The following is a 13629-nucleotide window of genomic DNA, read 5'->3' on the forward strand; positions in this document are numbered from 1 at the left end:
TTCTGGACTCTGGAGACATCTTGCGTTTTTTTTTCATGCTTCTGGCCCAGGCCCCAAACGCTTGGTCAAAACTCAGAATACAATATACCTACATACATGTAAAATAAAGAGCGACTTTCAACTAGTAAACCGAATGTTAAGCCTGGAATGTGCTTATGCCTTTTACCCACTTTGTTTCTTAGCTTAGTTACCTACTGAACAAATTGTCAACATAATCACATACCAAAATGTCGACCATAATACCAAATGACACGGTACTGACTTCCTGCATTCCGTAAAATCACCAACGAGTACACTGACCCACAAGATAAGCTTTAGTAGATGTTTGGACTGAAGGTGGTTTTTATTAATTTAAGCCGGTTTCAACCGGTTTAAACCACTGGCTGGTTACGGAGCGAGCGAAGCGAGCGGAGTCTTACGTAGAATAACGGAAATTTCTGAGTATGAGCGGCCGGCCGGCCGGCCGGCCGGCCGGCCGGCCGGCCGTGCGGACGCTTTTGCGAGGCTTATATCTCAGCAACCACTTGACCGATTTACATGCGGTAATTTTTGTAGGGTAGCTTCATTCCTTCTACCAAGTATTGGACTATTCCCGATGCATGTGGGTGACCCCTTATGCACGTGCCACGTGCAAAACGAAGAGGTGTCAGTTTTGTAATTGTTGCAATACCTCGGTAACTACTTGGCCGATTGCGCTGAAAGTTGGCATGTAGGTAGGCACCCACTAGGCACTGCATATCCATGTGCCAGAGTTGGGGTGCTGCTGCACGTGCGCACGTGCAGGGGTCGTTTCCAGATCTCGAGAACGGCTGGACCGATGGCGCTCAAATTTGGTACACGGTTAGGGACCAGTTAGTAGGGTGCCGTGCGCAAGTCAGTTGGGACCCATTTTGCACGTGCGCACGTGCAGGGTGCCGCTCCCAGATCTCGAGAACGGCTGGGCCGATTGTGCTCAAATTTGGCACATCGCTAGAAACCGGTCAGTAGGGTGCCGTGCACAAGTCAGTTGGAGGTACCCCCTCGAAATTTCGCACGTGCAAGACTCACCCCCTCGCTCGCTCCGTTAGTCGCCCCAAAAGGCGCTATACTGGTATTATATAATACTGAACGAGGCCGGAATAAATAAATTTTCAAGACCGAGGTTCTTACTGGATTTTTGAACGAGGCCGAAGGCCGAGTTAAGTGGCCAATAGTTATGCTCAGAGAAAGGATATAAAACCGCCGAAATAAGGCGTTCCGATCCGGTCACCGGCATTCCGCCAAAAACTTCATTTCTGTGAGTGCCCATCGCCTCCGTGGCGCAATTGGTTAGCGCGTTCGGCTGTTAACCGAAAGGTTGGTGGTTCGAGCCCACCCGGGGGCGGGCATTTCTTTTCATACCTATTACGGTTATCTTCACAGCTATCACTGCTGCCAGTGCGCACTTCGATAACTCCTATCGATAGCGATTATCGAAGTCATTATCGACGATAACGTTTTTTCAAGTTTATCGCTATTGATTATCGAAGTAGCGTTATCGAAGTCCCCGTTTTGGTCAATCGATAAAGATAACTTCATCAAATACAACACGAGCGTATTCAAGAGCGAGCGTATAACAGTTTACTTTCACCATGGGGTTTTGAACTGAGATAGCCGTTTCGTAGATTGAGCACTAAAAAAAAAATGTATTTGGAGCGTCTTTCGCCCCAACAAGCTCTGTCCCCATAATATTCAAGCTTCTCGACGAATGTTTTCCTTCTTCAGGGAATCATGTTTTCCTCATCCAAGAAGGCAAGAAATCCTTATTCCTTATCGCCAGCCACCCCTACTCGCCGCGTCGTCCACGCCAGGGTGGCGACAGAGCTGGACTCATGGTCATCCGGCGGGCGGTCCATGGGAGTCGTGGACAAGAGCCTCTTTCCCATGCGCTACAAGGAGTTGTTTTTGACCTTGTTCAGGCGCTACAACACGGCCATTCCCAGCTCAGCGGCGGTGGAGAGGGTGTTCTTTTTGGGTTCAGACATCCTGAAGCCCAAGAGAAGCACCCTTACTACATCTTTGAACTTTGAAAGGTTCGTGCTGCTGAAGGGAAACGCGCACCTTCTTCAATTCGAGACCCCTGAGGAAGAAGACACGCTTGCCTAGACGGGCCCGAGCAAGGAGAGCCAGGCACTTCTTCGACAGTCGACATGCTGGCCAACCGTTTGACCAACATGCCGTCGAAGTTCCCTGGCTTTCCGTAAGGTCACCGGTCCCGGACACGCCGTCCCGATCAGTGGCCAAGAAGTTGGACTCGCAGTTGTCTGGCACCGTGCAATATATCCAGATAGGTCTTCCTAGTGTGCATAATGCATATGGCTTGTTTGCTTCGCATACTGTACGAGAAAAAAATTAAAATTTTCGCTGTTCTAAGGCTGGGGGGATCCGTGCTATCGTAAGTTATATCGGACGTGGCTGCGAAACTTCTCTCGGTACGAAACTTCTCTTGATCGGAAGAAAATCGGAGGGATGAAAAAGAAAGAGCGGCAAATCGGAGCTACGTTGTACGTAAGTTGTTTCGCAGCGTTTAAATGCCAGTTTTACTACGATTTAAATGCCAAGCAGATCAGCTGACCTCGTAGTACCATGTCGATAAGGTCGAATTCTCCATACGTCTATAGTGTAAAAGTGACCCCTATTGCAAATGGGCTGTCAGGGACATCTCTTCCTCTGTAAATTTGGAGGGATCATGTGTCGGCATTCCCACGTTCGTTTCGGAGTCCATCTGTTCCATTTGGAGCCCGTCAGTTGGCGTCAAGAGTTGGCGCAGCGAGCGCCCCGAAGACTGCGTCTGCGCACGAGGCTTCGCGATGGAGGAGTATTTTGACGAAATCGCCCTCGCTGCAGAAGAAATAGAGGGACTTGTTGAGAAAGAGGAGGCCGCAGTGTGCCGACGACTTTAAACTGTACGCCAACGCCAAGACCAAGGCAATCAGGGGGCGCTCAGATGATCGGGAGGTCTCAATTGATCAGGGACCCACCAGGTGACCAGGGAACCCTCTGATAACCAGGGGTCCTTCCAGTAACCAGGGACTCCTTCAATAACCAGGGGCCCCTCAGTAAACGTGGGCCACTCAGGTTACTGCAAGAGACAGGAGTCCCTTATAACCAGGGACCGGCAAGGTCTCTCAGGTCCGTTTTTGACAAAGCTGTTATTGATGTCATATGCGAGCCCTTTGCCACCAGCAGAGGGCCCTTTCAAGCCTTTTTAGGGCCGTTTAACGTCTCTTGAGTTTCCTTTGAGGCTAAGGGCCTCTTCAGCAGCCGAGGGGTCTTTGAGGCCTTTTTGAGGGCCTCTTAACGTCAGCTGAGGACCGTTGGACGCCATCTGAGGACCGTTTGGGAACTTCTGATGGCCAGTAGATGCCAACTGAGGGCTCTCTGACACCAGCTGAGGGCACGCTGACACCAACTGGGGGCCTCCTGACACCAGCTAAGGGCGCTTTTATATTTGACACGAGCTCAGGGCCCTTTGACGCCCTTTGAGACCTTCTGAGGTCCGTTTGACGCCAGCAGAGGACCCTTTGGGGTCATATGAGGGCCCTTTGCTGCCTTCTAAGCGGCCTTTGAGGCTTTTTGAGGGCCGCTTGACGCCACCTGAGGACCGTTGCGGTTGGACTCCAGTTACGGACCGTTTGAGGCCTTCTGATGGCCATTTTGCGCCAACTGAGGGCCGGGGGGCCCTCTGACACTAGCTTGGGTCCCTCTGACACCAGATAAGGGCCCTTTAAGGCCTTCTGAAGTCCGGTTAACGCTAGCGGAGGGCCTTTTGAGGCCAAATGAGGGCCCTTTGAGACCTTATAAGGGCTCCTTGAGGCTTTTGAGGGCCGCGTGACGGCATCTGAGGACCGTTGTACTCCAGCTGACGACCGTTTGAGGCCTTCAGATGGACTTTTGGCGCCAGCTGAGGAGGGCTCACTGACACCAGCTGGGGGCCCTCTGACACAAGCTAAGGACTCTTTAAGGCCTTCGGAGGGTCGTTTGACGCGAGCTCAGGGCCCTCTGACGCAGGTTTAGGTCCCTTTGACGCCCTTTAAGGTCTTCTGAGGTAGGTTTAACGTTGGCTGAGAGCCCTTTGAACCCATCTGAGGGCCCTTTGAGGCCATCTTGTGGCCCTTCATTTGGCCATCTGAGGGCCCTTTGACACCAGATGAGGGCCATTTGACGCTAACCGAGGGCCCTTCGAGACCATCTGAGGACCCGGTGAACCCATCTGTGGGCCCTTTGAGGTCTTTTGAGGGCCATTGAAACTTCACCACAATACCCCTGGCTGCGCTACTGGGCATTTATGGACTCGTATGGGCCTGCTGGGGAACGAGATGGGCCCTCCCGGTCTTTTTAATCATTATTTCAGTTGATTTTACATGGTCTTCGGCGGTCTAAAGATTAGGGGCCCCAACTCGAATGGGGGGGGGGGGGGAGGCCCGTGTGCCCTCTCCTGTGTGCGGCCTTGCCGACACTACACCGCTTCCCCTCCCTCCGCCATAAACGCACCGCTGCACTGCTAGGCGCCGACAAATACGGACCGGCCCCGCAACCGGCTCCCCCGCGGCCTGCCTCGCGTTGACATAGCCCTTCCCGAACACCAGTGTAACCCCCACGCGGCCTAGGTATCGCCGCGCCCACCTGTCCGCGGCGCGGCCTCTGATGGCGTATCGGATCATTGATGGTGCGATACATGTTTTGGTCAGATTTTCGCAATTAACGCGAAAAATTGCCCAAAACATTTTTAAATTTCAAAATTGAAAAAAATAATTACAAAAATGACGTGAAAGTGACCGTTTTCAACGTGTAAATTTAAAACGCTCTAGCGCATCCATTTTTGAAGAAATCGACTTCAAACTTTGCACACGTGTTCATTAACCATATTTGTTTAACATATATTTCGGTTTTGCGAAAATTTTGAAAATTTCTTATATTTTTCTCTTGAGAAAGAGGTAAAGCTTCGCTACGATCGGCCTTCCGATCGACCGAGAAGATTCGTAAAGTTAGTTCGTATCTTCACCATTTGCGATACAACTTGCGTATCTACTTAGCCTACGATGTGATGGATCCCTCCAATATCTGTTCCGATTCAACTTACGTTTGATCGCAACTGCGAGGTGCCTTGCGATCACATGGATCCCCCCAGCCTAAGACTTCCTTTTGTGGGTAATAATGGTGTTGTATGAGCAAATGGGTTAAATATTATTTAGAAGCTTATTCCTTTCAAACGATTTATCCTTTCGATCTCTTTTTTTTTAAAGTTATCGTTATCGTTATCGCGTTAGCGAAGTGACCGATTTGGTTGTCGAGTTATCGTTATCGAAGTCGTCTACCTCGAAAAAGGTTATCGAATTATCGTTATCGAAGTCGGGGTCAAGTTACGAGTGCCCACCACTGGCTTCTGCGAATGATAATTGTCGTATACATAACGCAGAGTGACACCGGTGCACCAGCATTCCGTCTACACTATGACAAACAAAAACAAGATCGATGCGCATCTGGCTGAAAGCACCACCAAAAGTCAAGCTGTAGCAAGGGAATCAATGCATCTGGCTGAATGAAAGCTCGGCATCATATCGTCCCTGAAATATCTCAGCGCCCAGGGACTGGCAGTACGCGGTCACACAGCCGAAGAAGGAAACCTGATTGAACTTCTCAGGCTCAGAGCAGGGGACAATAAGCTTCTTGGCGAGTTTTTGTCCCGACGCCAAAACTACACGCACCACGATGTCTCAGACGAGATTCTATCTCTCATATGTCATGTCACCATGTGCTGCGTCAGATCGTCGATGACATCAAGCCCTCCGGTACTGGCGGTCGGTTCTTTGCCGTTCTCGTTGACGGCACGCAGGATGTGAGCGGCAAAGAACAGGAATCGATATGTGTTCGGTACGTAGACGAGAATATGGAGCCAAAGGAGGCCTTCCTCGGCTTCTCTGAGCCTCAGGACAGGACACTACAGGTACCAGCATCGCCGCCACCATCAAGGATGCGTTAATTCGGCTCAACTTGCCCATTGAGAAGATGCGTGGCATGTCATTTGACGGAGCCGCAATATGTCGGGCCAATATAAGCGTGCGCAGGCGTTGTTGAAGTTGGAACAGCCAGCGGCGCTGTTCACGCACTGCGGCGCACACTGCGTGAATCTGGTGGCATCAGATAGCTGCAGTGCTTCAAAGGTCATGAGGAACTCGCTCGACGCCGTCAATGAGGTTGGTACCTTTTTCTCCGAGTCACTGAAGGCTCGTTCAGCATTCGAGAATCTGTGTCGTGCCACCGAAAGCACGGCGGCCGCTGCATCTCCGATGAAGCTACGACCACTGTGTCCCACGCGATGGACTGTCCGGCTGAAGTCCGTGGAAGCTGTCTTCAGCCAATACACGGCGGTAATGAACATGCTAGCGGAGCTGGCGAACGGGACCGGCCATCCTGCAGCCCGGGCCGCCGGCCTGCTGGAACAGCTGAGCCGGGGGCAGCAGCTACGCGGCGCTGGTGCTGACCGGGCAGGTGATCGCGCCGCTGGACCACCTGAATCGGCAACTGCAGAACAAGTCATGCACCGTTTCGAGATCCTTGCGGCTAGTCGAGTCCACCAAACAAGAGCTCCAGGCTCTTCGAGAAGATGCAAATGAAGCCGTCTCGGAGACCATCAAGTAGGTAGCTGACCACGAGTCGAGCCTCGACCCAGTGCTTGTGCCGCGTCAGTGCGGGTGGCGGAGAAGCAACGTTCCCTGCGACGCCGGGGGAGTTCCTGAGACGCGAATATCTTCAGGTCATAGATGCCGCTATCGCTAAGCTGACGGCACGCTTTCAACAGCCATATGCAGAGATCCTGGGACGTATGGAGAGGCTTCTCCTGGAAACGCCTAACACAAAAGTCATCGAAGAGGTCCAGCAGTCATCGCGTTGGACCGGTGACCTGTGCGCCGGTGAACTATTCAGTGATTTGCGGGTCTTTCGTCGTCTCGGGACGTGCAAAACGCTGGACGAGGCTCTAAACCAGTTCCGATCGTGCCAGGACGGACATATTCTCATGCCTCAGGTCGCAACGCTGCTCATTCTTCTGGCTACAGTTCTGGCGAGTACAGCCACCCCTGAGAGAAGTTTCAGCGCACTGCGGCGTCTGAAAACGTGGCTGCGGAGCACTATGACGCAACGCCGACTGAACTCAGTGGCGGTCTGTCAGTCACGTCCACCGGGAGAGGAGGAGGCAAGTGCCGGACCGCGCCATCACCGCTGAGTATGTTGTTCGGCGCGAGTCACGGAAGGTGACATTTGGCTCCATTTAGAGGATGAAAGATGAAAAAGAGGAGAGATGTCTTGAAGTACCATCATCCATTCTGTGTAATGTGTATGGGTATTGTCGGATCAGTCCGATTTGCAGCGTGATCGATTGTCAATTGCAGGTGTTTTCCAATGAAACAATATCTCAATAAAGTATGTGCAACGCACATGAGACGTCAACCATATTTTAAAACAATTTCAAAACCTGCACGATTATACATGTTATACTGCAATAACATCTTATTAATTTAATTTAGATGCTTACAATCACTGCGAGCACATACAAGCTGCTCAGAAAACCAGTACTGCGGAATCGGTGAATTTTAATCGACTCCGTCTCCGATTCTGACTCAGACTCCGGGCCAGGAAAATTGACCCGACTCTGCAGTCGGCTCCAGCCTCTATCCCAAAAAAGATTATATGACACTATTCACTAACACTTGTGCCGTTCTAAAAGCAAAATTTCCTCCAGGCTCAATTTTAGTATCTTGATCTGACTTTCACACATGGCATGATCATTATAAAAGCTCCACGGCAGATAATGTTTCATTCAAAAATACAAGTTATTGGGTTGAGCCTAAGAGACACCAAGAGCGTTAAACTACTCAAATTTACTAACGGACACGTAGCCAGGATTTTGCTCAGGGAGGGGCCACAGGTGCCGCATCCCCTCCAAAAAGGAAAACTCTTCTTAATTGGCCTACTATTTTTGAAGGTGTGGTGCAGTTGTTTTTTATTTTATCTTTCGCCTTCAGGGGGCCATTACCCCCATGCCCCCCCTCCCTGGGCTACGTCCCTGTTTACGAACAATCTGAGGTGGTTGGTGCGCAACTGCATATACAGTATGCGGTGTACAGCTGTATACAGTAGCACCCCGTAGTTAAAAGATAGTAGGAACTCGTCCATATTCCGTAATATGAGCAATAATTGGCAGGCTAACAATGAGCCTATCAAAACATCTTTGTCGTGACGAAAGGAATGCATTTTAAATAGATAACCAGTAAAACGCGTTTGGGGGCGACTAACGGAGCGAGCGAGAGGGTGGGCCTCGCACGTGCGAAATTGCGAGGGGATACCTCTAACTGACTTGTACACGGCACCCTACTAACTGGGCTCCAGCAATGTGCCAAATTTGAGCACAATCGGCCCAGCCGTTCTCGAGATCTGGAAGCGGCACCCTGCACGTGCGCACGTGCAAAATGGGTCCCAACTGACTTGTGCACGGCACCCTACTAACTGGTCCCTAACCGCGTACCAAATTTGAGCGCCATCGGTCCAGCCGTTCTCGAGATCTGGAAACGACCCCTGCACGTGCGCACGTGCAGCAGCACCCCAACTCTGGCACATGGATATGCAGTGCCGAGTGGGTGCCTATCTACTTGCCAACTTTCAGCGCAATCGGCCAAGTAGCTACCGAGATATTGCAACAATTACAAAACTGACACCTCTTCGTTTTGCACGTGGCACGTGCATAAGGGGTCACCCACATGCATCGGGAATAGTCCAATACTTGGTAGAAGAAATGAAGCTACCCTACAAAATTTACCGCATGTAAATCGGTCAAGTGGTTGCTGAGATATAAGCCTCGTAAAAGCGTCCGCACGGCCGGCCGGCCGGCCGGCCGGCCGCTCATACTCAGAAATTTCCGTTAAAGGAAGACTGCCACCTTCAAAAAGTTTTCTCAGATCGGCCTATGATTTATTCCCTGGACAAAACAAAATTTTATAATTCACCTGACAAAGTATCACCAGTATAGCGCCTTTTGGGGCGACTAACGGAGCGAGCGAGGGGGTGAGTCTTGCACGTGCGAAATTTCGAGGGGGTACCTCCAACTGACTTGTGCACGGCACCCTACTGACCGGTTTCTAGCGATGTGCCAAATTTGAGCACAATCGGCCCAGCCGTTCTCGAGATCTGGGAGCGGCACCCTGCACGTGCGCACGTGCAAAATGGATCCCAACTGACTTGTGCACGGCACCCTACTAACTGGTCACTAACCGTGTACCAAATTTGAGCGCCATCGGTCCAGCCGTTCTCGAGATCTGGAAACGACCCCTGCACGTGCGCACGTGCAGCAGCACCCCAACTCTGGCACATGGATATGCAGTGCCTAGTGGGTGCCTACCTACATGCCAACTTTCAGCGCAATCGGCCAAGTAGTTACCGAGATATTGCAACAATTACAAAACTGACACCTCTTCGTTTTGCACGTGGCACGTGCATAAGGGGTCACCCACATGCATCGGGAATAGTCCAATACTTGGTAGAAGGAATGAAGCTACCCGACAAAAATTACCGCATGTAAATCGGTCAAGTGATTGCTGAGATATAAGCCTCACAAAAGCGTCCGCACGGCCGGCCGGCCGGCCGGCCGGCCGCTCATACTCAGAAATTTCCGTTAATCTAAGGAAAGACTACGCTCGCTTCGCTCGCTCCGTAATCACGTGAATCGCGAAAAAAAATTGTCGATTATCATACAATTATCAATCGGTTAATGTCTAGCGACAATGTTTACACATCACTAGACTTCAAGGTCATAAGATTATTACATTTTATTTGAAAAAGTAAGGTATTTTATGATTTACTAATATATGATTTCATAAGAAATTGGCCATGTTTAATTTATTTTGCATTTAAGTTCGTAAAACATTTTAAAAATCATGGCTCATTTGGAATAGGTCTGGCCCATGTTAAATCCCATTTCCCACACTTTTTTGGAAAAAATGAACTACTGAATATATAAGTTTAACTTTTATTTTGACACTCCAAAATTCTTCTCTGATCTCGAAACAATCAAAGTTTTGACATATATTTACCAAAAGATAAGAAAATTCATGTTTCAAAGTTATCGATAAACAGTAGAGATGTCGGTTTTCTTGGACTAAAAAAATGGCATCAAACTGAACTTTGGTCTCCGATTTCTCGCAAACGGGTTCGAATTTCGGAAAACCGACTTCAGTCTGGGACATAGGTGGCTCAGCTCTAGTGAAAACCGTTTTGTGGAAAAAAGGTGGCAGTCTACCTTTAATCTAAGGAAAGACTACGCTCGCTTCGCTCGCTCCGTAATAAATGTATCAAATAACGCTGAATATTCTTGTTGGTAATAGGTATGCTGTATGCGATACTGCAATTTGTATTTTTAGTCTATTGGCAAGGCAAGCTGTGAAGTTGTATCATCTTTAACTGTTAGATTGCTATAGCAAGTGCATTTAATATCACGCCATGATAAATATATGGGCCCTTTTCACCATGGCCCCTTTCACTGTGCATGGGCCCTTTTCAACATAGTACCCCACATTCAAAAATTCGTGGCGCCGCCCCTGACGCAGACCTTCCTTTATCTGTACGGTTATCAATGAATGTATCTTCCTTGATTCTGGCGCGACATGATCCCTCCAGCAGCACAATTTGATCATCCATGAGGCACACATTAACATTATGGCTGGTGGGTTTCCTAATGGGCCTCGGAGGCCGGCTTGAAGCCCTCCCTGGTGGTAATTATCTATCAGTTAGGCGGGTCCTTTCCAGCAATGTAGTCTGGTAAAGATAAGAAAGGCTGGGTTTAACTCTCGTCAGGCCTATCGTTTTTTTTCTACATAGGCCGAGGGGGAGGGGCGTGTACAACCCCCACCCTCACCGTTTCGCCCTTAATGCCCGCCCGCTTGGAGATAGAGACTTGCTGAATAAATGAGCGTGTGCGCCATTACGAGACACAGCATCTGGTGCCCAACTTTAAGATAACAGGCTAACCGATGACCTATGAAGTCATGTCGAAGTCCCACAAGACAGAGGTTCGGTTTTGGTGAATGCCTTAGATAAAATGGACGCAGTGCTGCGATTTTAGCACGCCAACATCGTGCATTGTCATGCTCAGGCGCGCCGGATGATATACTTTGTATTTGGGTGAAGTCAGCTTAGATTCACAGCCCTAGCATAAAGTGATGCATTATTTTATAACTGATTGAAATGCTGTGTCCCACGAAAAAGGTTAAGTTTTATTGCGTTGTAAATATATCTGTATTAAAGAAAAAAATGCCAGAATGATCGCAATTTGATATCAAATCGCATGGCGTTAAAAAAGATTAACCATATGGCAGCCGATTTTCTTCCAATTTTTAACAACTAAAACTATCTCAAATAGTTCCACCCAGTGCGGCTATTTGAGACAGGCTTCACCAAAATAATAATAATAATAATAATAATAATAATAATAATAATAATAATAATAATAAGTTGTAGCGTCGTCTCTCAGCTCGCAAACTCCTCTACTATGAAGGTCATCTCTAGCTGGACGGGCCGAGCTGAGAGACGGCGCTACATAACTCATCATTGTCACTGGCTGCACCAAAATGCGCCTATCTACAAGAGGTCACAGAGAACTACATTTTTGCACCTTACATGCTCTAAGAAATGTGAACCGTTTTAAAGGGAGGGGCCAAAAACTGGAAATCCCGTATCAAATATCCCCACATTATGGTATTTTTTTCGCCGTAACTTAGCCAAAAAAGGGGGGTCGCTCTCAAGTTTGGTATGTCGATGAAAGATCTCAGCTTCTATAACATGTATTCCGTTTTTCCCGAGTTTATAATTTTTTATTTTGAAGTTTTTGAATACCAAAATATTTTTTTTTTTAACAAAAATACTTTTTTGTTTTTGGTGGTTAAAATACAAAAAGGTCAAACATCAGAGATCACAGTTTGTAGCCCTGCAAATTTTACCCCTTTAATACGAGTATGTTAACCCTCGCCGCGCTGGGGGAATTTGCCCCCCCTGTGGTTTTCCTGAATAGCAAGAAAACGGCGGCGCGCAGCTCCGCCAAATTTTCAGTACTTTCCTGGGCATCAATTTGACACCTTCACACAAAATTTCAAGTCTTAGGTCACCTTAGGTCAGGAGTTATTTAGGACAAACTGAGGTCATCTTCGAGCAAAAATGAGCAAAAAACATGAAATCTTGAAACGCTCACAAAAGCTACAGTTACCAAGCAATTTCAAATTTCTTTATATGGTCATGTAGACAAAAGACAGCGCTGCAAAACTGCTATCTCGGATTTTCAAAATGTTGGGATTTTGACCCCTAAAAAATTCAAAAAGTTGATTTTTATAGTAAAACGCAAAAAAGTCCCAATTTGTTTTTCCGAATGTCGAAAAAACGAAATATATGTGATATTCCTGCGCTCTTCTATATACATACCAAATTTTAGATCAATACCTCCGTTTTTGGCCAAGTTATAGCGAAAAATTGTTCAAAATTGATGACGTCAAATTTTTTAACTCAATTTTTTTTTCCAATTCTAGACCAGGTAGCGCAAAACAAAGACCACCATTGAACTCCCCGTGACGAGCTGCATCGGATCGATACTCATTTTATGCAAACATATAAACTTTAAAATTTGACCTAATTTGACCTGACCTTGACCTGACCTTGACCTGACCTTCACCAGAACATAATTTAAACTGACCCCAAAGGCTGTCTGACCCACATAATCGCATTTGGCATATACAATGGACCATAAAACATGCATCACATGATATTTTCATATTGCGACCCTCAGTGACCTGACCTCTTGGACCTGACCTGGTATCAGTGACCTCAAATAGCAATATATGTGTTTTACGAACATTTCCCCATCGATGATGTTCAATGAAATGCATGTTACTCGGTTTTACAACGCATTTTTTAATGCCTGTAAACGGTGAACATTCGACATTTGACCTGACCTGTGACGTCATTGGTTTGACCTTAGTCAATGAAATTTGGTCACAAGGTAGTTGTGACCAAATTTTAAAATTTCAAAAGGTGATGCATAGCCCTGTTGGGGCTATGCATCACCGTTTGCTACTTGTCGCTATGTTGCGTGGTTCTTAGGGGGAAATTGCCCCCCCCCCCTCCCCAACAGGGCGCATTTCTCGGCAGACCCAACGGGGCGCGGGTCAAACGTTTTTCTATGCACATGTTCAAAGCTGTGGGCGCAACGGCTCTTTCCGCGAAACCATTTTTAAAGAAATTGGTAAACATTACGTCATTCTAACACATTTGAGGCCAACCTATCATATAGCCTCTGGAAAACGAAAATGCCACAAGGTGTAAAATTGGTGCTCGGAGGGGTCCTGGAAGTTTGGTGGCGATATCTGCAATAGGTAAGTACGTTAGGAGATATCAACAGAAAAGGAGAGGGAGAGAGCGTTTCGCTCCCCCCCCCCCCTACGGGGCGAGGGTTAACATCTTAAGATTGCTTTGAGAAAGTCTCGTGGAGAGCTTTCAAACGTCGCCTCGCGGGGCTAGAGCCGACTGGGTACGGCCATTGGTTCACGAGATAACATGGGGGGGGGGGCTCATATC

General features: G+C 48.2%; 1 non-coding gene across 1 annotated transcript; it reads left to right on the top strand.

The window, feature by feature from the left end:
- The first annotated feature begins 1289 nt into the window (after positions 1-1289).
- On the top strand, positions 1290-1363 carry Trnan-guu. Its single transcript has one exon. It is a non-coding gene; the product is annotated as a tRNA-Asn (tRNA).
- Positions 1364-13629: the final 12266 nt, after the last annotated feature.

The sequence above is a fragment of the Amphibalanus amphitrite genome, unplaced genomic scaffold, assembly GCF_019059575.1.
Source record: "Amphibalanus amphitrite isolate SeventyFive unplaced genomic scaffold, NRLGWU_Aamphi_draft 000050F_arrow, whole genome shotgun sequence".
NCBI classification, from domain to species: domain Eukaryota; kingdom Metazoa; phylum Arthropoda; class Thecostraca; order Balanomorpha; family Balanidae; genus Amphibalanus; species Amphibalanus amphitrite.